This window comes from Dipodomys merriami, unplaced genomic scaffold (genome assembly GCF_024711535.1).
Source record: "Dipodomys merriami isolate MVZ:Mamm:240054 unplaced genomic scaffold, mDipMer1.0.p SCAF_15, whole genome shotgun sequence".
Lineage (NCBI taxonomy): Eukaryota > Metazoa > Chordata > Mammalia > Rodentia > Heteromyidae > Dipodomys > Dipodomys merriami.
In genome coordinates, this window is record NW_027202826.1 from 14,700,973 (window position 1) to 14,728,297 (window position 27,325).

Genomic DNA, 27,325 nt, shown 5'->3' on the forward strand with positions numbered 1-27,325 from the left:
GCTGTATATTGAAACAGCAACAGTAGAAAAATAGGAACGAAGGTGAAAAAGTTAATGTGCTTGGGCAGTAATTAAATATTTTGGGAAGACAAAAGGAGAGATTTTTTTTTTGGGTCCGGTCGTGGGGCCTGAACTCTGGGCCTGGGCACTGTCCCTCAGCTCTTCAGCTCAAGGCTAGCGCTCTACCCTTGAGCCACAGTGCCACTTCCAGCTTTTTTTCTTTTTTGCTTATGTGGTGCTGAGGAATCGAACCCAGGGCCTCATGCATGCAAGGCAAACGCTCTACCACTGAGCCACCTTCCCAGCCCAGGAGAGAATTTTTAACATGCAAAGGTTTGAACATATTTGAATGATTAAAGACCCAAATGAGAGAGGAGAAAAAGAGAAAACGAAAACAGAGAATGTGTACCATTGTAGGGATCTAGTAGAAAAACAGAAAAGGAAAATTGGATTACAATTAGATGGAGCTGTGAGCCGTAAGTTTGGTGGACATAGATTTCCCAGAGTGATGAAAGAGAAATGATATACATGGAAGCCATTCTTCAGGCTTTATGGATATATTGGTGTTAGGAAGTTAAGGAAAAAACAACAAAACATGTTTTATTTTCCTGGAGAAGTGAGAGCGGGGAGACTAAGAGGAAAAGATCAAAAGACATTGGAGAGAATGAGACGACAGGCTTAAACACAGTGAAATGGTTTTCAAACATAGCCACGACCAACAAGTGTGAGTTAACCAAGAAACCAGGAAAAATTGCCAGGCAGAACTGTAATCTCAGATGAAGTTAAAGATAGAGAAATCACTATCATACTCGTCTTTTTTTTCTATGTTTGACCAGAAGCATTCTGTTGACTGGATCTGAATTCGTGTAGGCTCCAAGTTACATCAGGTGTTTTCATTTTGTTTTGTGTTTTCTGTTTTGTTTTTCATAGCAGTATAGTGAGTGAGGCTTAAAGATATTATTAGTGAGGTGTGGTTAAAGTTATCAAAGTAGGAATCTGAGTTGGACATGGAGACCATGGAAAATAGGAATTTCACCACAGAAACAATGAGTAGTTCTAGAAGATGGACACCCCCTAGTCCCCAGATTTTCTGAAAACCCTGTACCTTACTATGGGTTACATGAAGGGGTTTGAGAGCCAGGATCTGGTGTTGAGAGAGGGCGGGACAGAAAGAGTGAAAGAGACAGAGACAGAGTCAGAGAGACAGAGAGATCGAACTCCATGAATCTAGGGTACACAGACTTCAGGCATTCAGCAAACAATGCATGAGAAGGTGGCAAGAAAGGGTTGCATGAGCCTCATTTAGCCTTCTGACTCCAACATTGCTAAGGTCTAAGATCAATAATGTTGCTTTGCCACTTAATATAAAGCTCTGAATTCAAAACCTTTGCTCTATTATATCTGCCACGAAGATGACAGCAATTCATAAACATCAAATTATACCCACTTACGTTAGTAACCTTTTGTTATCATTAAGGAATAACCGTTTAACAAAGCAGTTCATGAATGCAATGCACCCTCAGCTTTCTCACTCCCCTTGACCTAGCTCTTCCCTTACTTTTTAAAATTGGTATATACAATGAATTCTTGGCTGCATTGTCCCCAGTACCCCCTTAAATTATCTACTGCTCTCCCCTTGGCCCATCCCCTTCTGTCATGTACCCATTTCCTTGTGATATTTTTTGTTGAACTTTGACCTAGTCTTTCTAAAGGATTGTATTATTTGAGCTCTCTATAAGAGTCTATTATACTTCAGTTAGTTCATTTATAACCACTTGCATACCACCCAAAGTGTTAACTTACAGATTTATAGGCACATTCTATCTATCGTAGATTAGGAAAACATGTAACCTTTGTTTCTCTGGTTTGGCTTGCTTCACTTAACATAATTTTTTAAGGATATATTTAACAAACTAAATAGAAAGCTTACAGAATAGGGGAAGATTGTTTGTTTTTACCAGCAATACATCAGACAAGGACCTACTATCCAGAATATACATAGATCTCAAAAAATTAAATCCTCAAAAATTAAACCCTCAAAGAAACAACAACCCAATTAATCACTGGGCTAATGACTGAACCTGAGACTTCTCAGAAGAAGTAAAAATATAAGAAATGCTCAATATCTCTGTCCATGAAGGAAATGCAAATCAAAACAACACTGAGCTTCCTCTTTAGTCCAGTTAGAATGGCCACTATCAAGAAAATAAACAAGTGCTGGTGAGGATGTGGCCAAAAGAGAACTCTGATGGTGGAAATATAAACTTGTTCAACTACTATGGAAAGCAGTATGAAGGTTCTTCAAAAACCTAAATATAGAACTACCCTATGACACAGCAATTCTACTCTTGAGCATTTATCCACTACAAGACATACACAGTAACAGTAAAGCCACTAGTACAACCATGTTCATTGCAGCACTATTCACCATTGCCAAGATACAGAATCAACCCAAATCCCCTTCAATGGACGAATGGATCAAGGAAATGTGGTATAGGTAGACAAAGGAATTTTACTCATCTATTTTATTTTTTAATATTATTCATATCTCCAAGAATCATTTTTTTTAATGTTCGAACTTCCAAGACGCACTGAAATACTCCCAAGACGAACTGAAATACTCCCAAGAGCTGGCATTAGATAGATGTTTTGTGAAAAGGACCAAAATTACTTTTATGTTGTTAGTGCTAAAAAGTTATATATTTGCTTAAAAGATTTTTAAATACAATTGTGCTAGTACTAGGGTCAAACTTGGAGACTAGATGTTATCTTTTAGTTTTTTCACTCAAGATTAGTGTTCTGACACTTGAGTCACAGCTCCATTTCCAACTTTTTGGTGCTACTTTTCTGCCTGGGCTGGCCCCTGAATATCTACGTTTATAAGTGTTCTTTGTAATCTTAATTACCTACTGAATTCCTAAAACTCCGTATGTATTCTGAAAGCATTTCTAAGAGCATTAGAAGTAGTTTGTGGTTTGTCCACTTCATGCATAAATAGGGGAAATACTGCATGTAGGCATTCATACAAGTAATAACAACTTCAAAGATAGTTAGCAAGGGAAAGCCGTAGCTTGTAAATAATTGTAATGTGAATGTACTGGATGCATGTCCAAAATGAAGGCTTCAGTCCCTGTTTCTCCATGTCTCAGAGAGAGCGTGTGGTTTTTCCATTGAGGAACTGTCAAGCTGTCACTGTTTATTTGGATGCCAGTGGCTAAGTGTACACAATGCCTGCAGCCTTATCACCTCAAGCACAGACACTGTCAGAGCTCATGAACTAAGTCGAGTTTTGTAGGCTCAGAATTTGACCAAGGATTCACAGCTCTAAATTACTGGACTGGTCTATGCTCTCCTGGCATTATTCTTTCAATTTAGTGAGAATGTGGGAAGTATTACTCAATTCTCACTGATGATAATCAAAATGAGAAGCTTTCCTGCTTTGATATATTTTTTTCAGATGTTCTTTTACTTTGATGGAAGATGTTTCATTCAGAGAATGGTGGCATTAGCACATTGTGTATCCTTGAGATAATTTTGGGTGAAACTCGAAGCCAAATTCTGAGATCATCAAGATTCTCTATATTATTTAAAACTAAATATAATGAGGCGGATATAAAAAGCAAAGACTTCATTGCATAACTTAACATGGAAAGATGTAATGATTTTCCTTAGAAGGGGAATTCTGGACAGCATTTTGTTTATCTGAATTTTCCTTATGTTGTTCAGTTTTCCAGTGCTACTTACATTTAATTGTGAAGACTGAATTTCAGCATTAAAATTTAATACCCTGTACTTAATGTCTTTGAACTTTATCACAAACAGGAAAACAAGGCTAGGAAATATAGATTAAAGCTGGTCTCTCCACCAATCTTAATTGCATAGTAATGTTGGTGTCTTCATAAACATGTTTTCTCATAAGATGATGGAATAAAATGGAAAAGCAGAGATATTTTAGCTCCTAGCTACAATGACTTCACAGATAGATTAGACTCTCTACTCATGTTTTCCAACATTAAATTCACAAATATAAATTCTATAACTTTGCCTTCTTGGGCAAACCTAATATGCTGTTTTTGCAGAAGATATTTTATAGATTATTGTTGGTCCATTTTACTGCCTTGCATTTTAAAAGAGGAAAGAATAGCCTTGCCTTCAAATGGACAAGAATGAAATATTTTACTGATATTATTCAATACTGAATTACTATGACTCTAGATCTAAAATAGCCTGTACCTTTTATGCAACTTTGTCTCTGTTTCCTTATAGCACTTTATTATAAACTGATATTACATATATGCATTTGATTACACATGCACTATTCTTGCATACATATGAAAATATAAAGTTTCCTGGATTATAGTCTGTCTTGCTCTTTTCAATATGTCTCCATGCAATAATGAATTTTTTGTTTACCTTTTGTATCCTCAATGTATAGCATACGGTAGTAGATGCTAAAGAAGTCAATGAATAAATGAATAAATACATGTATATACTGTCATAAGAATCCAGGAGATTCTTCTCCCTTCTAAAAGTTTAGCAGCCATGTTTTCTCCTTTAGGCAAATGAACAGTAGCAAGAAAATGCATATAAATTAATTGCTGGCATGCAACACTGGAATGTGACCACATGTCTATACTCTTTCCATGTTGGTAGCCTCGGCACCTAGCAAAGTTTCTTAGGCCACCAAATAGATAATTGATGGTTATTATGTAAGACGTGTGTGTTTGTGTGAAGGAATTTGTAGGTAGTAGGGAAATAGTGGCTATCTGACCACTATTTGCAAAATGGGGAGGCTCATATCTCTGTTATCAGGACTATTGTAGTTCAAGATTATTCTCTCGCTAGGCTAGCCTTCTGGTGTAGTGAGAGATGTAGTGCTGGTTATCAGACAGAACTGAGCTGACAGTCTGACTCTCCCTCTTACTGTGTGGATCTAGGAATCAAAGCTGGAGGAAAGTAGGTTAAACCTGGTTCCACAACCAATCTGAATTATATAGTCATGCTTAGTGTCATCATAAAGCTGAGTCTCCATTTCATAATCTATAATAACATCTCTCAGGATTGTTATAAAAATTAAGGAAAGTTATGTTTGAAGGTTAAGGGATAATTAAAATAATGTCAGTTTAAAACTGGGAGTAATTTCTGTGATTGAAAGAAACACAAAGTGTTTAGCTGGGCGTAGTGGCATATGTCTGTAATTACAGCACTCAGGAGGCGGAGGCAGGAAGATTGTGAGTTCTAGTCAGGCAGCTTCAACTACATGGCAAGATTCTGTGTCTTGCCTCCTCTCTATTTAACCTGCCACCCACGCACACCTGCATGTACGCGCGCATAGACACACGCGCACACACACACACACACACACACATTTTCTGTCCAGCTCAAATTCAGCAATGGAATATAGTGGTACTTCCCCTTCAGTGAATAAACTTCATTCTTAATTTCTCCTATAAGCAACAATTAACTCTTGAGCCCATATCTGGAACATAATTACTGAAGGAAGCTAGCTTAGAAGCATTCAGAATTGAGAAGCCCTGGTTCAAATAGGTTCTCTTTGACAAGGTCTCGTTGTTGTGATGGAATTTCTAAGTGGTGGGTATGAAGTTTTATTTCCAAAAGGTTGTATGAATGCTCAGATGTTGGCAGTCCGGGGTCAAAAATTGAGTCATTTATCCATTTATATTGGAAACTCACAACAGAATAATTTAGTACACAGTGACATTTATGGCATGGTGAGTTCAGTTGGACCACAATCTCAGGACTTTTCATGGTACTTCATATCCTATGCTTTTTCCCCTCTGAACTACTCTGCAGTCTGTTTGGATATTTGAATATATATATATATATATATATATATATATGTTTTGAATGTATCAATGTATCTTCAGATGATATGAACTGATAAAAACAGGAAAGAAAGAGCTTTGAAAAAAATCTCAAAAACTTACAGATTTATTGGTCCTAACTTTCAAAAATATTTAATATTTGACAAATTTTCTTATACAGTTTCAAATTGTTCAATGTTATGTATGATTCATGAATTATGTTTGTTATTACCCCGGTTTGTCTCAGGTACTCATACTTGCAAGCAAGTATGCTACCGCCTGAGCCACCATGAGCTTTTTCTTGATTGCTTTAGTTCTTTTTTGGATAGTGTCTTGTGTGTTTGTCAGGGCCAGCATTGGTCTGCGATCCTCCAAGTTACGCATCTCAGGTTATTTGGGATTAAAGATTGCCACCATAACAAAGCTGGTTGCTCAAGATAGATGTCTCTAACTTTCAGTCTGAGCTGACCTCAAACTGATTTTCTCCTGATTTCTAACTTCTAAGTAACTGAAATTATAGACACATGTCACCACATCTGGCTCTGTGTAATAATTTGTAAAGGTTTTCATGTTAGTGGGAGTTCTGTTAAAGTATAAATGCCCATGTTGTTCCTAATCTGAAATGAGTGGTCAGACCCAAACCCAAATGCTTGCTAGCCAATAAATGCATAAATGGTTGAAGAAGTAATAAAGATTTAAAAAATTAATCTAAAACACAACTCAGAAAAAGTTCTAGTGAACAAACAAATAAAAATCTTAGCCAGGTGCCAGTGGCTCATGACTATAACTCTAGCTACTTAGGAGACTAAGATCTGAGGATCAGGGTTCAATACCAGTGGGAGCTAGAAAGTCCATGAAACACTTATCTCCAATTAACTTCCAAAAAGTTGGAAATGGAGTTGTGGCTCAAGTGGTAGATTGCTAGCCATACTTGGCACAATGCAAAGGCACGAGGTCAAGCCGCAGGACTGGCACACAAACACACACACAAAGTTCAATATTTTTGGCACTTTCTAGAAAGCTCTAAAGGGAACATTTTGAAGGTGACAATTTTATTCCAAAGTAAAGTCTTATTTTTAAGATGTCATTAGTCAGATCCATCCATAGAAATAATATTGCCTTAGTTAACTTCTTTGACCACTTCTCCACTTACCTCTAGTCTTACTGAGTCTCAAGACTGTTATTTTTACTTTATTAGCATATCCATTAGATTTTTACATGTTGTTCATATAAATTCTCTATGGCTCTAGTAAAATCTGTATCAACATCAAATAACAAGCCACGTTTGTGTAGGGCTATTTGCAGTGTGGAAAACATTTAGGAATAATGATGCTCTGTATAATTAGAGATCCTGCTGTTAGTCATAGTAATTTAAATACAATACAAGCTTTTGTATGTATTGATATTGAATTTGATTTGTAAATATTCGTTACGTATGCCTTATCTGGGTTACTAAACTCCATGATAACAGTAAAATAGTATTTTTAAGTTGTTTTCAATAATTAAAAATGTGAAATGCATCTCTATTTAACATAACTCAACAACTTGGAATAACATAGGTTGTGCTTTGAAATGTTTAATTAATGAAATGAGTATCTACTGAATGTAATCACACAATATAAGTGACATGAAGCTCATAAAAAGAAAAAAAGCTCTTATCTACTGAGAACGTTTTGAAGCATTTCTTAATCAGAAGCTATGGAAGGTTTCTTAATACTGTGGAGTATCTGAATAAAAGTAGTTTTGTGGTATAAATGGAAATGTATTTGGAACGCTTTACTTGAGAATTTCTTCTTTTGATTCTTTCAAGGTTGATATGAATCTATATCCCAAACTGAGCTGAGAAGTCTTTCAGTCCGAGGCTAATCCATTTCCAAGTGTCTGATTGTACTCGTGTGGAGCAATGATATCATTTAAATAAGTGCATTTTCATTAAGCAAGAGACAATGGCTTTTCAGGAGTGTGGAAAAATTGTCATATTTCTTGCTCTCATGTAGAAAGTATTGTATTGATGTATAATTTTCTTCCTCAAAAATAGATTTAAAACTAGATGATTATTCTTGGGAGAAATACAGTTTTTATCATGCAGGTCTGGATTTCTCATCCTATATGACTTTTTTTGTTTAAAAAAATCATGAATATTTTTCCTTCATCTTCTTTCCCTACCTATGACTATAGAAGTCTCAATTCCTTAAAAGAAAGAATACAAGGGCCAGAGGTGTGGCTTGGGTAGTAGAGTATTAGTCCAGTAAGCCAGCCAAACAAGCATGAGACTCTCCGTTCAAACTCCAGTACCACTAAAACAGCCATAAACATGCTAAAAGAAAGAAGAAATAATTTCAAAACTTCCCAACTCCCAGGTATCATTTATTTCCTCTTTGTTTTACTCTTTTAAGATAAATTAATTATACAATAGTCTCTTCTTTTGTGTTTGTTTTAAATATCTTAACATTTTACTCATCTGTCACCTAGCCACTCAAGAGGCTAGGAACTGAGATTCACCATTTGAAAACAGCCCAAGCAGAGAAATCCATAAGATTCTTAACCACCAAAATGCCAGAAGTGAAGCGCTGTGGCTCAAGTGGTAGAGTACCAGCCTTGAGTAAAAAAGCTAAGGGTCAGAGTAGCATCCAGGTCTTGAGTTCAAGCCCTAGTTCCAGCAGAGACAAACCAAAAAAAGATACATGGATATTTTATTCACTCTTAGATTTATCTAAATTTTTCTAAGTGTGGCTGTGGTGTGTTTGTGTGTGTGTGTGTGTGTGTGTGTGTGTGTGTGTGTGTGTGTGTGTGTGTGTGTGTGTGTGCGTGTGTGTGTGTCCCAAATCTTTCTAACAAGCCACAAATGAGCAATCATTGGTGAAACACTTCACTGGAGCACTCAGCCTGTTTGATGGGTTCAGTGGCTTGTCTAGACATCTTTACTTTGTTACACAATCTATGCTAGATTCCTAGTTAGACATCATTTTCATCTGTCACAGATTCTTCTCCACTTTACCTGCCATGATACAGTGAGGGTTTTTGTAGCTGCTGTTGTTGTTTTCTTTTATTGTAGGTATAGACACATTCTAAATAAGCTTAGCATTATAGAGTTGGGTAGTATTTTATTGTTTATTCATAGAAAATACAATCTATATATAATCTCACAAATTACACTCACCATCAGTTTTCTTATGGATTTCTCTTGGAAATACTCATTATTAAAATGTGGAAATTATCTGGGTAAACATGGCTCATAACTGTAATCCTAAATATTTAGGAGTATGAATTCTGAGATTTGTGGTTTAAACCAGCCCAGCCAGGAAACCTGTGTGACTCATCTCCAAGGTAGCACCAAAAATGCTGGAAGTAGAGCTATGGCTCAAGTGGTAGAGTGCTAGACTTGAGCAGAAAACGCTGAGGAAGGTTCTTAGGCCCTGAGTTCAAGCTCCAGAACCAGTACATACACACATACACACAAAAGTAGCAATCTGTAGCTTTATCCTACCCTTGATACCTTTCATAAGATTTTTACATCAGATTTAATTTTTAGCCTTATTTTTTTCTTTCATGACCCTACATTTTGTGATAGTACAAGAGATATTTGTATTCATGCATTTTCTTTTTACATTTTGTACTCCTAGTATTTTAATCTATTTCTGTGAGATCATACCACACCAAGGAGATCGGCCTTTGTCGAAGTTCTTTATCATATTTCTCTAAAAATTGGCTTTATTCTTACTTTGTTCTGACTTACAGAAAGTTGTGACTTCAACATAGTCAACTGGCTTTCCCTGATAAGACTTTTATACAGACAAGATCTTACTCAACAAAATCATTCTCATATCATTTCCTCCCTCTACTCCTTTGTGACTTGAATACTCACAAGTATTTTTCAATTAATGTGAGGGCTTTTTTTGGTGGGGGAAGTATTTCATAAAGAACTAAATGGATATGATAACAAAAATAGTTAAATAATTGTTGTTGTTGTTGTTGTTTTTATCTGTCATGGGGCTTGAACTCTGGGCCTGGGCATTGTCCCTCACCTCTTCAGCTCAAGGAGAGCGCTCTACCACTTGAGCTACAGCGCCACTTCCGTTTTTTTCTGGTGGTTTATTGGAGATAGGAGTCTCACGGTCTCTCCTGGCTTTGAACCGCGATCCTCAGATCTCAGCCTCCTGAGTAGCTAGGATTACAGGCGTGAGCCACCAGCGCCCGGCTTAAATAATTGTTATGTATTGAAAAATCTACCCTCTTCCCATTTGTTTGTGAGGTGGTAGTTAGGCATTACATTTCAAATACTCCAAAACAAACTTTCAGATATATTTAGATTAATAGATGTCTTGATCTACCTTTATATATTTGTGTCTCAGTCCAGTTGTCTTTGTCTCATTAAAAAATCATCTCAGAGTCTTGACTTTTAAATACTGCAAATTTGCATGTTTTTTTATGCTTCTTTTGAGGCATTGCAGTGGGTCATTTGAAAGGGCAGGGTCAGAAATAACTAGCAGGATAAACAAACACCTTTGTAAAGAACCAAGCATTCTTTCTTTCAGAAGCAGACTCATATGAATTTGTGATAATGACTGTACAACATTCTAGAGAAATATGCTTATCTTAATTGCTGTGAAATGGGAGCATAAAAGTCAACTGAAAGTGGTTTCAAGTCATTAAAATGCATTTCTCTGATTAAAGGCAGGTCAGGAAAAAGTCTTGTTTTGTGTTGCTTGAAATTGCTATCTGATCTGTGATGGCCATTCTTGCTGAACTTGTCTTTTGCAATGCGATTAAAATACAGGTTACATTCAGGCAGCTAATAATAGGAATTTTATGCTGAACTCAAATTTAGAATAAAGAGTTTTTATTTTCCCCCACAGACTCAAAGACCTTTGGACATTGAAATATGCAAAAAAAATTGATTTTATTTTTGGCCTATTTGTAATCTTACCACATCTTATTGTGTGCAATACCAACATTAATTCTTCATGAAAGGTTTCACTAAGAACTTGATGGTTTAAGTAATTTATATGCACAGTAATGTCTGTGTCTTTTGAAGGAGGTTGACTCCTTTATTTGACTTAAACTATGTTATGAACTTAACTGGGGAAGCTCATAGCAAAATTTTGACAAACCTGGTAGTAATGAGACCCCCCTGCTTTATGCTTTAAACAGCAGCAAGATAATCCAATTCTTATGTTTCTCTCAAACCCTTTGAGGAGGTTTTTGTTTTTGTTTTTTCACTCTTATACTAAAAGTCTCTGGGGCATAGCAAATTAGAGTAATCACAGGCAGCCTAAATGCTATCAGCCCCAAAGCTGACATATCTGGCTTCTGTACCCACAATTCCTCTCTCAGCTGTACCCACAATGCCTCTCTCCCAGGAAATGCGCTGTGCATGCTCCTTATTGGGCCTTCCAACTCCATTTCCAAGGGGTTATGTTTTAGCTATTCAATGTAACTTTTAAAAGTTAGCAAAATTAAAATTGCATAAATAACTGTAGTGTCTTTAAGATTCCATGTTAGCTGTTCCCTCGTGAAATTGCCTGAAATTCATTATTTGGGTTATAGATATCTTTTCAAATCAGTAACTAGAAAAATAAATTTTCATCCCTCTGCCCCATGTTCAATCACACAACTACAATTACAGCAACGGTGACAGGTGGTGTCTTCTACTTGCCAGACTTTAGAAGGCTCCTCTCCATTTTACCCTCTTCTGCTTCTTAATCTTGCTGAGCTAATTAGCTTATTAACATTCTGAAGAACCACTTTATCCAACGAATAGGAAGTGATTAATTAGGAAACATTACAGCATTCCCATTTCATGGAAGAACTAAGTTTAAATGTAGTTTGTAAGAATGTTGGCTCTAGGAAGGATTGTTTTTACATCCCTAGGCATATTCCACAATTCAGTTGTGTTGTTTTATTCATTCAGTATGGTCTTAACCATTGTCTCTCAGAGACACACATATTCATGTGAGTAGAGACACTCACAGCATACAGGACTGGGCTTGTGACTCAATCATCAAGGCATCCATTCAACACCTATTTGTATAGCAATGGACCTGTCCATCAGAATCTATTCTTAAGAGTTTTACATGGGAAATTTATTAGAAATGAATCTCTTTCCTCTTGATTCTAGTCTTTAATGATTAAAAAGCCAGAGGTACCTACGATCCTCAGTCTTTAAAATAACCAAATGTGCAAAATAAAGCCAACATTTCCAGAAGTGAATGATATGAAGAAATCCTAAATACTGTTGAATTAGGTTGTCCCTAGGGGGAAAAAAACTGCATTTTTATCATTTGCAGCTAATTGAGTCCTTACCACCACTTTGCCATCAAATAATACTTAATTTGTATATACATTTGGTAGGAAGTTTATGGTTTAATCTATTAGGAAAGCTAGAAAGTTAGAAGTCTCCTGGAACTTCTAATACCATTCCTGATGCATATATCTTCTTCTTTCCACTAATCAATAATATTATACTTATACTTATAATCTAGTTCTCCTCCTTACAACTATGTGAATTAAATTGCCTTAATAGGTGTGTATTTTGTATATACAAGGTAGAAAGTATAATTAACCTCTCTACAAGTAAAGGATTTTGTATTCAGGGCTCAATCTGTTTGATTTCAATACCAAGCCTTTAACCTATTACCTTGCTTCGATCGCACTATACCTGATATGCACCAGTAACTGGGGATTTAAGGAGAGCAGCACAAACCACCTCTGCTTCTCAAGCCTAGTGGGGGAATAAAGGTAAATCAATAAGGCAGCCTTCAGCACAGTGTGCCTGGATACCTAACAGAATGCTGTAGATTAGGTGGTTTACAAAACAGAAACCCCAGAAATGTTGATGTCAGTGACTATGGGGGCTTTGGACAGGAGATGGTTGTCTTTTTTTCTGTGTCCCTGGCATTTATGTGCTTGTGGGATGTGTGTGTGTGTGTGTGTGTGTGTGTGTGTGTGTGTACATGTGCCTGTGGCAAGAGACTGGGAAACAAAGAGTTCTCTGGTCTCTCTCTTCCTCTAAGCAATGATCTGAGTCAGGACCTCACCCTTACAATCTTATTTAACTTTTGTCACCTGACAAAGCCTTTCTCCAGAATCATTGCAGGTTAAAGCTCTAACACATGAATTTAGGTGGGGGAGGGGGACCTATTCCATAACGTAACTATGGCTATTCATTTGGTTATATCCCAATAAATTCATGTTATGTTGAAAAGGTATTTATTCCATGTAACCTACTAGACATCATAGTGTAGCCCCACAGTGCAGGTGTGTGTCCTGTGATGAAGTGGCTGGCTATATGTTGTGGCTTGCAGCTACCATCTGGGCATTATAAGAGCAGCATGCAGCACATCGCTAAGCCTGGGAAAAGAGCAGAATTTGCAACCTGAAACGTGATTTTTCATGAATGCACTTTAACTTTACACCATTTTAAGGTTAGAAATCTTTTTAGTCAAGCTTCCAAAAGTTTAGGACTCTCGATATAGGATCTTAAGAATCTGTTAAGGTAAATTCAAGCCTTAGAGGGCTTTATAAATAATATCTCAAATAGAGCATTCTGCACTTAATTTTATAAAATGAAAATAGATTTCAATACAATGTAGAGTTCATAAGCTTTGGCTAACTACTTGTATATACTGTTTCACCTAATTCAGGCAAAGTGGATCACAGAAGATATAATTATACCAAGTGATTGCAGAATAAGATTGGGCCATAGATTCATTAAATTATAACTAGATATCTAACCTGTCAACAGTTATCTTGGCTGGAAAAATATAAAGCATTGACCCAAAGTACACTCATCTTCTCAGAGAGCTGAATTAGGACAAGAAGAAAGAAATGCGTGCTGTACAGTCCTGGGACTCAATGATTGGTCTTGTGAGATTACAAAGACCAGACTGAATCATTTTCCCCTTCCTGTGCCTCTTTCAACTGATGGGAAGAAATGCACATTTCACAAAGGAACATCATAAAACTATGATAATGTTTGAATCTATTTCCTGAAGCCATATCTCTTCTAGACACGTAATTTTGAAATCCTAAAGAAAAATTAACACATCTCTTTTAATTCGGGTTCCTATCTAGTCATAATTCAAGACAACTCCAATGGATGCTAAGGAGACTCTAGCTTTTCCATGTCTAGAATCAAAGTTTTGTCAGTCCTATTGTGGTGGGTCTTAACCTTTTCTGGGCATAATGGTCAACTAGGAAGCTGGTTACAAGCATTCACAATTCCTTTTATTCATTCCAAATCAATGGGAATTTGGGATGGGAAAGGCATGTTAAAAGCTTCTGTAGCTTGACCTAACATCCAGAGGTGATGATCCAATGTATCACGAGTTAAGTTTCTTGGTTTAAATAAGAAGGTGTAGAATCAGTGAGCCAAGGCTTTTTTCAATCAGCTCCTGGGAGCAAAACATTCATATAAGGAGACCTGAAGGGGCATCATAATGCATCATAGTCAAGTGGGATTCAGTCATGTCCAGCAACAACTGACAATCTAAGCCCACATTTCAGCAGCAGCTTATAAATATTGTTTTCTGGGACTAAACAAAGGTTATAGATATTTAAGGTAGCTTGCTCATTGCAGATTTCTTGAAGGCAACAATTTTGATGTTTTGTTGTTGTTGTAAGTCCTTGGGCTTAAATTCAGGGCCTAGGTGCTGTCCCTGAGCCTTTTCCATTCAAGACTCACTCAACCACAATCCTCAGATCTCAGGCTCCTGAGTAGCTAAAATTAGCTAACTAAATAATCTTTTAAAATAGGGAAGGTGGCTCAGTGGTAGAGTGCTTGCCTTGCATGCAATTCCTCAGCACCACATAAGCAGAAAAGGACAGAAATAGCTCTGTGGCTCAAGTGATAGAGCACTAGTCTTGAGCTGAAGAGCTCAGGAACAGTGCCCAAGCCCAGAGTTCAGGCCCCACAACTGACCCCCCCCAAAAAATTAATTAATTAAATTAAATAGGGAAATATGTCTAACACTATTACTTGAAAATAGTAATATAGGGGCTGGGGGTTTAGTTCAGTGGAAGAGCGCCTGCTGGTGAGCGCAAGGCCCTGAGTTTGATCCTCAGCTCTGGAAAAAAGAAAGAAAGAAAGAAAGAAAATAGTAATATAGTGCAACAATGAAATATAAGTAAATATGTGTTTATACTTGTAATGAAAGAACCTCTTGCCATGTACTTTATCTCTGTAAACAGGTCTTGAACTAATTAGACCTAATGGTATAACAGAAATCACATGTTCAGGCTTTTATTTTAAAATCTTTAAGTCTTTAAAATCTTGTCTTATTTTAAAGTATACATCTCTACAATTAGTAGAGATTGGTTATAGTTTATGAAAAATCTAAAATTACTCCTAGCTATTATTTGAATGTAGTAATAACTTAAAAGTACACTTACATCATAGCCATTCTTAAGTATTGCTCTTTCTATTTAGATACACAATAAATACATTCGCTAAATATAAAATATAATGCCTTAAAGTGAAATCACTTCAAACTACCACATCTGCTTCATCCCTACTTCACTCCCAATTATTGTCATCCTCCAGTGTCTGCTCATATTTGCATTATTAGTCTCCATTTCACTGTCTGGCTAGGAAGCAACTACAAAGCATTGCTTGAGGGAATGAATGAACAAGTGGAACATGCATTAAATTTTAAAGGAAAAAAAATATGTTACTCTGAACCTGAGTATTAAGAGAAGTTTCCAAAGAGACCATTACCAACAAAGGAATACATAGGAATCCCATGATCAAAGAATAGAAGAGCCTTTCACATGTGAATGGTAAGGAGGTAAAAATGTGTTGACCACAGAAGAAAGAGATGAGGAAATCTGATTGGGTTAAATGCAGGTGTGGGTAACATGTGGCCCTTCAGGCCTTCTGTTGTTTTTAAAGATATTTTATTAAGACATAGTTCTTATATCGATTGATGTATGAAATCTAATATTTTTCTTGAGAAACTGTGGCTGTGGTGCATATGACTCACAAAGCTGGAAATATTTACTGTTTTGAGCTTCATAGGAAAAGTTTTCCAGACCTTGTAGTAGAGCATCCATTAATAGAAGTAATTAGAAATCAGATTAGGATATTATGATTCTATGACATAGAGACTTTAAAGTTATGGATGAAGATGTTGTAATTCATCCTATGGTGAATTAGAGGATGTGTGTGTGTGTGTGTGTGTGTGTGTGTGTGTGTGTGTGTGTGTGTGTGTGTGTGTGTGTGTGTGTAAATTTGATAGCTTCCTTCCTGTACCTCTAAAGCAGGAACACATAGGGAAAACTACATCTGATGTGACAGGAAGAACAGCCAAGTGCTGAATTGGGAAATGGTAATGACCAGGAAAATGGTGGCAGAAACTAGCTGAGGGAGAGAGGGAGATGATAACAGTGCAAATGATAGAAAAAGAAAAAGACATAAATCTACTAAGGAGAATTGCATAAATAGGGATAAGTGGATGGGAAGAGGGAAATCTCGATTATGATTTAAGTATTCTACACCAGATTACTGGAAGAAAAATCCTGTTACTGGTTGAAATAGAAAAAAAAGCCATAGAAGAGTTTGGTTTTTAATGAATGACTATAACCTGTTTTAAAAGCTATACTTTTGATGTTAAAAGATAACTCAGTAGAAATATCTCGTAGGTGATCCAAAGTGGAAGGTCATGGCCTAAAGGCTAAAAAAGAAGGGGTTTGGTACCAATGTAATCCACAAGGACAGAGTCTGAGCCTAGCACCTGTCACTCCTCAGGAGCGTGAAGCATTGAGGAATAAGGTTAGCAAGAATTTTATGGAAAGAGTAAAGCATCACAATATCCAGAAAATAGTTTTAAGATGAAAACAAAATTAATTCATCAACCTCATTTGTATACACAATGAACATACACAATAGATTCTAAACAGTTCATTTTCCACTTGGAAAACAGAATTTGAAACCGACATTTAAAAAAGCTAGTTTTGAAGACACAGAAAAAAATATCTCTTTACAAGAGCAAAGAAGTGGAATAACTTTTTATAAGATAAAGACTATTCCCGGTTATTTTTTATAACACAAAAGACTCTATAGGAGTAACTTTGTATTTAAAAATTAGTAAATAATTTATTAAAACAAAAAGGCTACCCCTTCACTAAAATTGTAACTTTGTAAACCCATATTCTCTCTCTGTACTTCTCCTCTTTCCTTTCCACCTCCTCTCTTCTTCCCCTTTTCCTTCCTTCCTTCCATACCTCTACTTATTCTTTCTGTTTCAGTTATTGCTTGTAAATCTTTGGATAATATTTGTTCTCATTCAAACATTTGTTCAAGTACATAAATATCAATTACAAAAATGCATTTAATTATCTTTTAAAGTTCTTTACTTAAGTGACTAGCACATGTTCCACATATTTGAATAATTTTAATAAATGAGTAATTCTCAGGTTTGTAAGAATCAATGCTACATATATACACGTAATAACAATTCTTTTACAAAACTGTGTAAATTATTCGACCGTATTTTACTCCATTTAGAAGCATTACAGATCACAAAATATTGAAACTTACAGTATATAAAATAGCAATAATTAGTCTAACATCCATATAAGATATTAATATGACTAGTTTTAATCTCTTAAATATTTCAGATATTCATTTGAAATATCTCTAATATTGAAAGAAGCTTATTAATATAAGTAGATAACCTTAAGCAATTTGAGGGAGCAAGCCAAGTTATTAATAGACTTATGCTCAGGTTATATTGGAAAATATCAAGATTTAGAAATAATCTTTATCCTAACACTATAAACTGGAAAAACTGATGTTACAATTTCATAAATCAATAATCTTCCCACATTTTATAGCACTTGATGAGACTTCAGATTTTTTAAATGCTATCATATATGGATAGATATGATATATATAAGTATCAATGTACATGTATAAGTAAACTCATGTATATGTATACACATATATGTGTACTTTTTCATTTGATATTGAAAGACCTCTAACTTGACACAACCCAAAATTCCTTTGCATGTCTTCTAAATCTATACAATTATTACACATGAAGAATCATAGCCAAGTTCATTCTAAATATCTTTCACTGGACTTATATATTGGGTCACACTAAACATGGACTCACATTAAATCCACAGATATATGGTCCTTTTTGTGTCAGAATCATAGTGTAGGTAACACAAAAGCAGTATATATAACTGAAAAATCCATTCAAATCCTGAAGGGCACTGCACAGTGCACATTTTATCCCTTGGGTCAGTTTTGCACGTGTGTAAGAAGATAATGGACATGAGGAGCACTGTGGAGGATGGATTGAAGAGTGCTAATGATTGTCAGGCAAAACGACAAGCAAGAAATGATGAGTACTGGGGTTAAAGGCATAGACATGGGGAGAAAACTTGTATTTCAAGTCGCTGTGAGAGAATATTGTGACCTGTTTGTTACAAAGTTAAGAGATGATGAAGCACTCTGGGGTTCACTCCTCACTTCTTGCCCTGTGTGTTTCCTTACCTGGCCATGTAACACTTACTCTGTTTCTTCATATTCCAAGGATTTTTCTTGCTCAGTCATAATAAACTACGGACAAACACACATGGAATGATTCCCTACATATGAGTTTATAACCAAGTTGTATCTGACATCAGTTTTTGAAAGTGCTTTCTCTGCAGAGAAAAACAGAAAATATAATCTTAAAGAAACTGCCTTAAGAAAACATTTTTGTTTTTCCTTGAAGTCTTGAAGTGTCAACTCAAGATGTGACACTGCTAGGCTGGTACCTCAACCATGAAAGCCATGACTCTAGCCCTTTTTTAAAAAAAATTAATTACTTTTAAACTAGGGTTTTATGTTTTAATCAGTATTGGCTAGGATTGCAATCCTTTGACTGATGCTTCCCAGATAGCTAAGAATACAGGTATATAATATCTTACACACTCATTGGTTGAGATAAAGGCCTTGCTAGTGTTTCATCTTGTGTGGTCTTGAACTGTGAGTCTCCAGATTTCTGGTCTTGAGTAACTTGGATTGTAGGCTTTAGTCATTATGCCTTGCTTTCCCAAGAAAAGTTCCTTATTGCTTTTTAATGCTCCTGTACTCTCTTGACTCCAGTAAGTCTTGGTTTGTGATTCTGTGTATCTTCTTGCTTATTTAGGTTTATCCCCCTTTTGAAGTATGTGTTTTATATTTTACAGCTTAAAGGAGTGAGAATTTTATTATCTGATTAACTATAAATGTAAGAAACATGATTATGTACCAGTCCCTGCTTCTAGCACTCTTGAGAATCTTATAAAATTCTGATTTTCAAAGATATGAATAATTATTCAAATATAATATTCTTCCAATTTAAACTCCTTGAATGAGGCTAAATCCCTTTCAGATGTAATCTGGAATAACTTGACTCATCTTTCCTTTCTTTGTTTATGATTTTCTGGTCCAAGAACAATTATCACACCAAATTCTATCATCAAATAATTATTTTACTGCTTTTATGTGCTTAACACTTGTAATAAACAGAAACTACAATGGGTAAAAAATATACACACACACACACCCTTAATCCTTCATATATATAAAATACATGATATGTATTTTACAATAAATCCTTCATAGAAGAATAAAGCAGAGAAGGGTGGGAGGCACACATATTTGGAGAAAATTAAAAAGAGATGAGAAAATTAAATGACAGTGACCACAAGAAAATGCCTTTCAGGGCTCTGAGAAAGGAAAGGCTAATGTTCTGAAGAATTCCCTGTCCTCAAAGAAAATAAACAAGCAGGAAATACTACATCTGAAAGGAGCAGCAGGAGGCAGAGGAAGAGAGGTAAGAGGTCAGAGGCCAGGTGGACAGAGTAGACCTTTCAGCTCAAGGGAGCACTTTCAGGATTTTAGCTTTTAAGCTGAGTGAGACTGTAAAGCATTGGAGGTTTTTGACATAGGACTGACAAAATCTGACTTACAGTTCTAACAGGATGAAGGTTATAAAGCAACTGGGAGTTGGGAACTGTTGGTGGCTAAAGCATGTAACCCTATCTAATCAGAAGGCTGAGATCTGTGGATCATTGTTCAAAGCCAACCCAAGAAACTTCATGCCCAAATAACCAATTAACCACCAAAAAGCTGGAAGTAGAGCTAAAGCTCAAGTGTCAGAGCACCAATATTGAGCAAAAAAAAAAAAGCTAAGGGAGAGTGCCCAGGGCCCGAGTTCAGTACCAACAAAATTAATCAATCAGTGGAAAAGTTAGGACTTGAACCCAAGTAATCTACTTCTTATTTTTGCTAATGTAATCAGCATAATTTAGTGATGTAGTCTTAAGGAAAAACACCCATACAAAATTTTACCAAGGTTTCTTTAAAATATAAGTGCCAAAAATTAGTGGGCACACAAAATCAACATCTTGAATTCAGTACACGAAGTTTGCTGTTCCAATACACAACCAAAGTTAAATAAAAGAAAATATACATCTTTATATTATGCAATCCTTCAGTGGTTGGTAGCATGGAGAAAACAGGAGAAAATGAGTTGTTTATTTTTCTTTCTCTCTCTTTTTTTTAAATGCCACATTATTCTTTGAAATGAGCGCTTGAGATGGATTCTACTCTTAGGATAGGCTACCAAATTTGAGCTACTTTAAAACAGAAAATTGCTGTTCATTTTCTTGAAGAATCCGTTGGCTTTAAAAAGTCTTGGCAGCAAAATACCAGCTTTTGGAGAGGTCTGACCTCAGGTAGCACAGACAATTACAAAATGCCTGGTGGAATAGCACTCTTGGGCAATCTCTCAGGTCACTCCTGAACTCTGAATGTCACAAAGCATTTTTGAAATTCATGCCCACAATAGAAGGAAAGAAAAGATACTGTCTCAAATGTCATGAGCTTTTTTATTTTACTAATATAATCATATATGCTTCTAGCTTTGTAGCCACTGATATCAAATGTACCCCCAAAAGTACTTTCTTGATCAAAGATGCTTTGTTCATACCAAGTGGAAATTTTTCTCTGGAGACAGGTATTATTTACATATAAATCCAGCTGGGAAATTCTTGTCCTGTCTCTGCTCAAAATGAGCTACCAATATCTTGCATATTTTAAGCACCTAGAAATTCTGTCGAAAATTACAAATCCCTGAACATACAACCTGGAAATGATATTAACAGTTCTGAGAATGAAGAATGAATGTGAATATAATATATATATCAATATATAATATATACGTACCAGTAGTCCTGAGTCTTGAACTCAGGGCCTACGTGCTGCCTCAAAGCTCTCTTTTTTTTTCCTCTACTACTTGAGCCATAGCTTCACTTCTGGATTTTTGGTAGTTTATTGGAGATAAGAGTCTCATAACCTTTGAACCATGATCCTCAGAACTCAGTCTCCAGAAAAGCTAAGAATACAGGTGTAAGCCACAGGTAACTGGCTGAAAATATATTTTTAAATAATATCAGAGATTTCAAAACTTTGACAACTACCACCTTGGGCACTACCACTTCTATTTTAACTGACTGTCAGACTTGGGTGCTTAATTATGGTTCAAGAATGATACCTCATATGCAATGGGAAGAAACACTCCTGAACTAGCATTGGTTTTTTCAATGTAAGAGAAACTCCATGGTAACTAAGCAGGACGCTTCAGGCTGTATGGAAAATGGTGAATCAAAGGTTAGCGACTAATGAACTTCTCTTGCAAGAGCACAAATGAACTCTTGTGGTTTCACAGAATGCACAAATATTTCAAAACTCAGTCTCAGGTAATAGGTCATACACGGGTGGGACCTCTCTGTAATATTTCATGTCCTGGAAGTATATTAATGGCTGCGCTGTGTAGTTATAAGTATTAAAAATTTTATAGTTAAGTTTCACTGCTCATTACTTTTGCACTAACATTCATTTTTTCCCACATCTAGTTTGATTTTCCTTCCCTTACAAGATGACAGATCTGCTGCCATTTCCTACTTTCTTACTGACAGTTTCCTGTCTTCTTTTATTAATGTTTAGGTCTTCAATTTGCTGCTCTAATGTGACTGTATAAGAATAGCTTGATTCATTTGCATCAAAGGAAGGACAGGAAAACACGCTAGCATGTTTGCTTTTTCTCCCGCTTCCTAGTTCTTTAAATATAAAAATGTTTAAGGAGATAGAATCACCCACTATATCTTTCCATCACAGTTTGAAAACACAGTTTCTTTTTTATTGTATAGGTACAATAGAAGGCCTATACTTTAAGTCCCCTCACCATGCCTTTTGTTGGAGATGGATAAAATCCTATTTAATTTTTGTATACTTGTATCAAATTCATGCATATAGCTACAAATTGCAGGATGCATTGCATAGAGAATGATATACACAGAGAATGATATACATATTTTATTAAATATACAGTATAATAAACTAAATCTAATAACTATTGTCTTTGGGGGCAGTAGTAGGGTTTGAACTCAGGGTTTTGTGCTTATTAGGGTAGGTCCTCTGCCTGAGTCACACCTCTCATCTTTTTGGTGTGGTTGTTTGTTAGATAGAGTTTTGTTCTTTGCCCATACTGGCCTAGACCATGATCCCCTGTTTGAGCTACCTACTGGAGCTTGAACAGTAGACCCATGTTGTCAGGTTCAACTTTTGCTGTTGAAATCAGATCTCACAAACTGTTTTGTCCAACCTGGCCAAAAAGCACAGTGCTCCTGATTTCAGCTTTTCTTGTAGCTAGGATGACAAGTGTCCATCAATGCACCGGTCTGTTGGTTGAGAGAGGGTCCCCACAAACCTTTAACCCAGATTGGCCTCAACCTTCAATCTTCCAGATCTCTGCCTCTCTGGTAGCAAGGACTACAGGCATGAGCTACCAACACCTGGCACCATTTTTGTCTTACTAAGAAGACGTTGCTTCTTGAAACTGAAAACAAAGCAGTTGTTTTTCTTTTTTTAATATTGTAAAGATACTGTACAGAGGGATTACAGTTTCATGAGTTAGTTACTGAGTACATTTCTTATTGAGCATTGTTACCCCCTCCTTTGTTTTCCCCTACCATCCTTTCCTTCCCCAAGCTGTTGTTTTTCTACATTTTCAACATAGTGATGGTCCATAAATATCATCTGAGTGGGGTTAGTGGCTAGGTGATTGAAGGATGGATACTTTTCATGCAATCTTTACTGACCTAATGTTAAACCAGCAAACAGGAGTAAACCACTCATCTTTGAGTTCTAATTTATTTTTTAAAGCCAAGGAAAAATGCTGGCTATATCAGAAAACACACAGTAGTATCTTTAAAAGTGCCCAGAGTTTTGAATGTCCAAACCTGTTTCCCCAGAAATGATGTTGTAACAAAAATCACCATCTTGCACATAAATTTATATTGCTGGACAACATGATTGATATTTTTGAATCATTGCATGAATCTGTGCTCCTAAAGTTCAACTCTTTTACAGAGTATTACAGTTCTGGAAGATGGAAGAGATTCTATCTGTCCTAATATATCTCCTTTGGAATGACTTTTTATTCACTATTTCTATGTAGGAAATGTAGTAAATCTATGTAGGAAATATGGAAAATGGATCTATTATATGTTTATGTTTTAAATCTTAACCCAAATGTGCCTGTCTAATTGGACACAGGGGAAATGATAGTAATTGGTTGACATTGTAAGTTCCAGAGAAGTTTCATACTTGAATGGCTTTGCTTCTGTGTCTAAATGTGCTTTTAAAAAGAATTCTTTGATTAAAGAATTTGCAAGAACGGAAAATTAAATATCAATTCCCAATATGCCTAAAACCAAACGTGTAGGTCAATGAGAAAAATAAAGTTTGAAAACTTGTTTAAAATGAACCAACTCATCATACTTAACAAATGCCAAACTGTAAATTAAAGTTCACCTGTTTTAGCAAGTATTTAGAGCAATACAAAAGTCACAGGGCGAGAAAGCCCAGAACAATACTCCCAATGCCTAGAAGAATGAGATTGCATATTTGTAATCAAAGCAATTTATATTGCTTGCAAATAAAATCCTTCCCCAGAACTGGATTTATGGAGACATCTTTCTAAATCCTGAGGAAGTCATTTTTAGTCTACCTAAATTATGTTAAGATTTTAATAGGCGTTAAGTACCCATAAAGCTGCATAGTTTCTTTGGAATAAAGCTGTAATTTATGCCCAAATGTATCTAAATTTCAAATAGCAATAAATGTCAGAAGAAAAGGCCTTATTTTCCCTCCTTTGCATATTGAGAATTTGCCCTTGAATTTACCTAAAACCAGCAGTAAGTTGTGACTGATGTGAAAAACAAACAAACCAGAACTGTTATATAAGCAGAAGGCTTTGAATAGATGTAGAAATAGGCTCTGAACTGAACTCCACATAAGTTGGACCCTGTAGTCCTCACTTGTAAGTCAAGGTGACCAGACTGTTCCCATGATAATGAATGAATGGCAGCATAGCCTATTAATAGAGGATGAATTGAATGAAGAAGCTCCTATGGAGCTAATGAAGTCGATACACAGATTTCATTTCCAGTATTACCAGACAATTGGATTTTTTTTCCAGGTCCAAATTTAGTGTTGTACACAAATTTAGTGTTGTAGCCTAAGTCTACTATCAATCTTTAAGAATTGCATGCTCCTCCTTAAGATCATGCCAGCCTTCCAGCCTCTTAGTCTATGTTTTCATAGCCACATCATGTGTAATACACACAAATATTGACTTGCAGAAAAACACTCTGTCATTCCAGATCCATTTCATGGAGAAGGTCCATGAAGAATGAAGTATCCCACCAAGAAAGGCTTTCTTGTTTATCATCCAAAAGACCTTACGCACTGGCTGTGGAATTTAATCTGACTATTGTTTATTGAGCCAAAAGCTTACCTTCTGCACGACTCAGCCTTAATTAATGAGAGAATTACTTTCCAAATTAGAATCCTTTCTTGTGAAACTCATCATTCTTCTAAAGTTAGGACTAAGGATTTTTTTTTGTTTTGTTTTCTTCTTTTCTTTTTGGTCATGGGGCTTGAACTGTGGGCCTGGGCACTGTCCCTCAGCTCTTCAACTCAAGGCTAGCACTCTACCACTTGAGCCACAGCACCACTTCCAGTTTTCTGATGGCCTATTGGAGATAAGAGTCTCATAAAGTTTCCTGCTAGCTTTGAACCGTGATCCTCAGATCTCAGTCTCCTGAGTATATAGGATTATAGGCATGAGCCACCAATGCCCGGCTTAAAACTAGGTTTTATGTAGATTAAAAGTTGGCATCAAAAGTTTAGACAACCAGTCTAAAGCTTAATTCTAGTTGGAATGCCCTTATTCTTATCGTGAACAAAGGAATGACAGACCATCATGAAGTTACCCTATTAGTTAAATATCCAGAACTATCCTTCAAACCTACTAGCAACTCAGAGAGGGATAAAAGTAGTTTCTCTTCCGATCTTTTTCTCCTAACTGGGAGAAGATTAAAAGGCAGTTAGCTGCTATGTAGTTTGCTATCCAATTAGCCAATTGCTCTATGGAGAAAAATATGTTATCACAACTTCTGCTTTGTTATGGCTTATCATGCTGATACTCCGAAAGTGTCTGCAGTAGAAGTGGAAGGAGAGAGAAGCACCAGGCTGTGGCTATTTAAAAGAGATGAATGACAGGAAGCCAAAGTGACCAGGATGGCAGAAGAACCGAGATTCTCCCTCAGGTCGGCAGAAAGTTGTAGGGGACAGAACTGTCCTAATGCAGTCAGGCAAAACCACAAAGGCCCTTCTCAAACACACCACAGACAGGACAGAGTATGCCCCATGATCCATTTCTAGGACACAAAGGAGCTCAAAAAGAGTTGGGTTGAAAATTAGAGAAGATTAAAAGACTTTCTCTGTAAAAGAAGCTAAGAGCTCATTTCTTATTGCACTTGCTTCAAGTGACATTTTAAAATATTCTATTCTTACATAAGTAACAGATGATTATGTAAACAATAGCCTGTTAGCCAAATGGCTATGGCTGGCATCTTATTACTGAGCAGAAAGAGGCTGTATTCACTTAATGAAGTAGGTAGACTCACATATTCACCTGATGAGTGGACTGATAACGGATTGTCAATTCTGAAGGCAAAGCCAGCCTGGATTACCTTTCAGCTCTACCACTTGCATCAACAGTGATCTGCCTACATTATGGGCATAAAAACTCAGAACGAGTCTGAGTGAATGATTGAAAAGATGAAGAAATAAACTAAAGGGTAATAATTCTCCCCTGCTTGTCCATCTTTACCCTCCCTAGCAAAGTTAACTAAAATGATTCACAACCGATGCCAGCTAATCCTCATAAATTATCTCCACACATCAGAATGTGTCAAAATGTACTTCATAGATTCATATTTTCTTCTAAGAAAGATACTTTGGAAAATCAAGAATTAGGGTTGTTTCCCAACAGATTTCATTAGTTAAATCTTTCACTGATGTTTAACTTTTCTTCATTGACTATTTATCACATTAGTGACACCAGTGTTATGAGGATCGTATGCTCCCCAGGTTAATCTGAACATTATGTCTAGGAGGATACTGTGAGACAATGTTGTAAATAGGTCAACATAAGAACAGTACATTCAAAATTATCATTAGACTGTGTCCTTGAGCCACCTCCAAAGAGAGCACTTCAGTGCACACCAAGTGTCAGCTGGGGCTCTGGGGCTTAGGGCCCAAAACTTGTTCTAAATGCATGCACTGCCTGAAGCCCTCCTGATGCTGCTCATGATGGACAGGTGGCCTCCTGCTCCAGGTTGCAGCACCGCATTCCCCTCAGATGACCACCATCTTGCAGAATAAATGGAGTCTAACTGCCTCAGGAGCTCCATCTGTCCAAAGACAATTGGCTCACATGCAAATCTAAACTTCCTTCCCCAAATCCTTTGAAGAGGACGCTACAGGTCCATATCAGTTTGCATTGAACTTGCCAAGCGTGTATTGAAAATGTATATCATCATTACAAATCCATAGCACTTATAATTTAAATGCTGAGTTGCTTTTTTTACAATGGCTTTTAATCACTCTTTTCTTTCATTTTAAGTAGCTGTGCAAAGAGGTTTGGATTTGACACGTTAGATTATGAATACATTGAATCTTGATCAATATCACCCCTTCCAACATTCTCCTCCATCTTTCTCCCATTGTATCCATACATGATTCCCTTCTCCCATATGTGCATTGAATATAATGATTGTTTTTTCCCACCCTTTATGAAGATTTCCAGGTTTTAAATGTGATTGTTTTCTTGAATTTCTTTAGTAACTATGTTTACCATGTCTAGTGTTAAACATATAAACATGAACATTTCCTCATATTGTATGAATCAGGGTTGGCAAAATGAGAAAGTATTTCATCTTTGGAAATACTGAATCAATTGTCCGTTACTTGATGATATGAATTCTTTTATACAATTTCCCTTCAAGATACGTATAATAGTTTTTCAATTAAGTACATTCATTTTTCCAGAAACATTGTAACTTCAAACAAACACACATACAATAATTTTTTAGAAAATTGGATGAAGCTATTT

At 36.2% G+C, this 27,325-nt stretch overlaps 1 protein-coding gene across 3 annotated transcripts in view; it reads left to right on the forward strand.

The window, feature by feature from the left end:
- Grid2 (glutamate ionotropic receptor delta type subunit 2) overlaps positions 1–27,325 on the forward strand; it is a 1,042,163-nt gene that overhangs the window by 649,439 nt on the left and 365,399 nt on the right. The window lies entirely within an intron of this gene.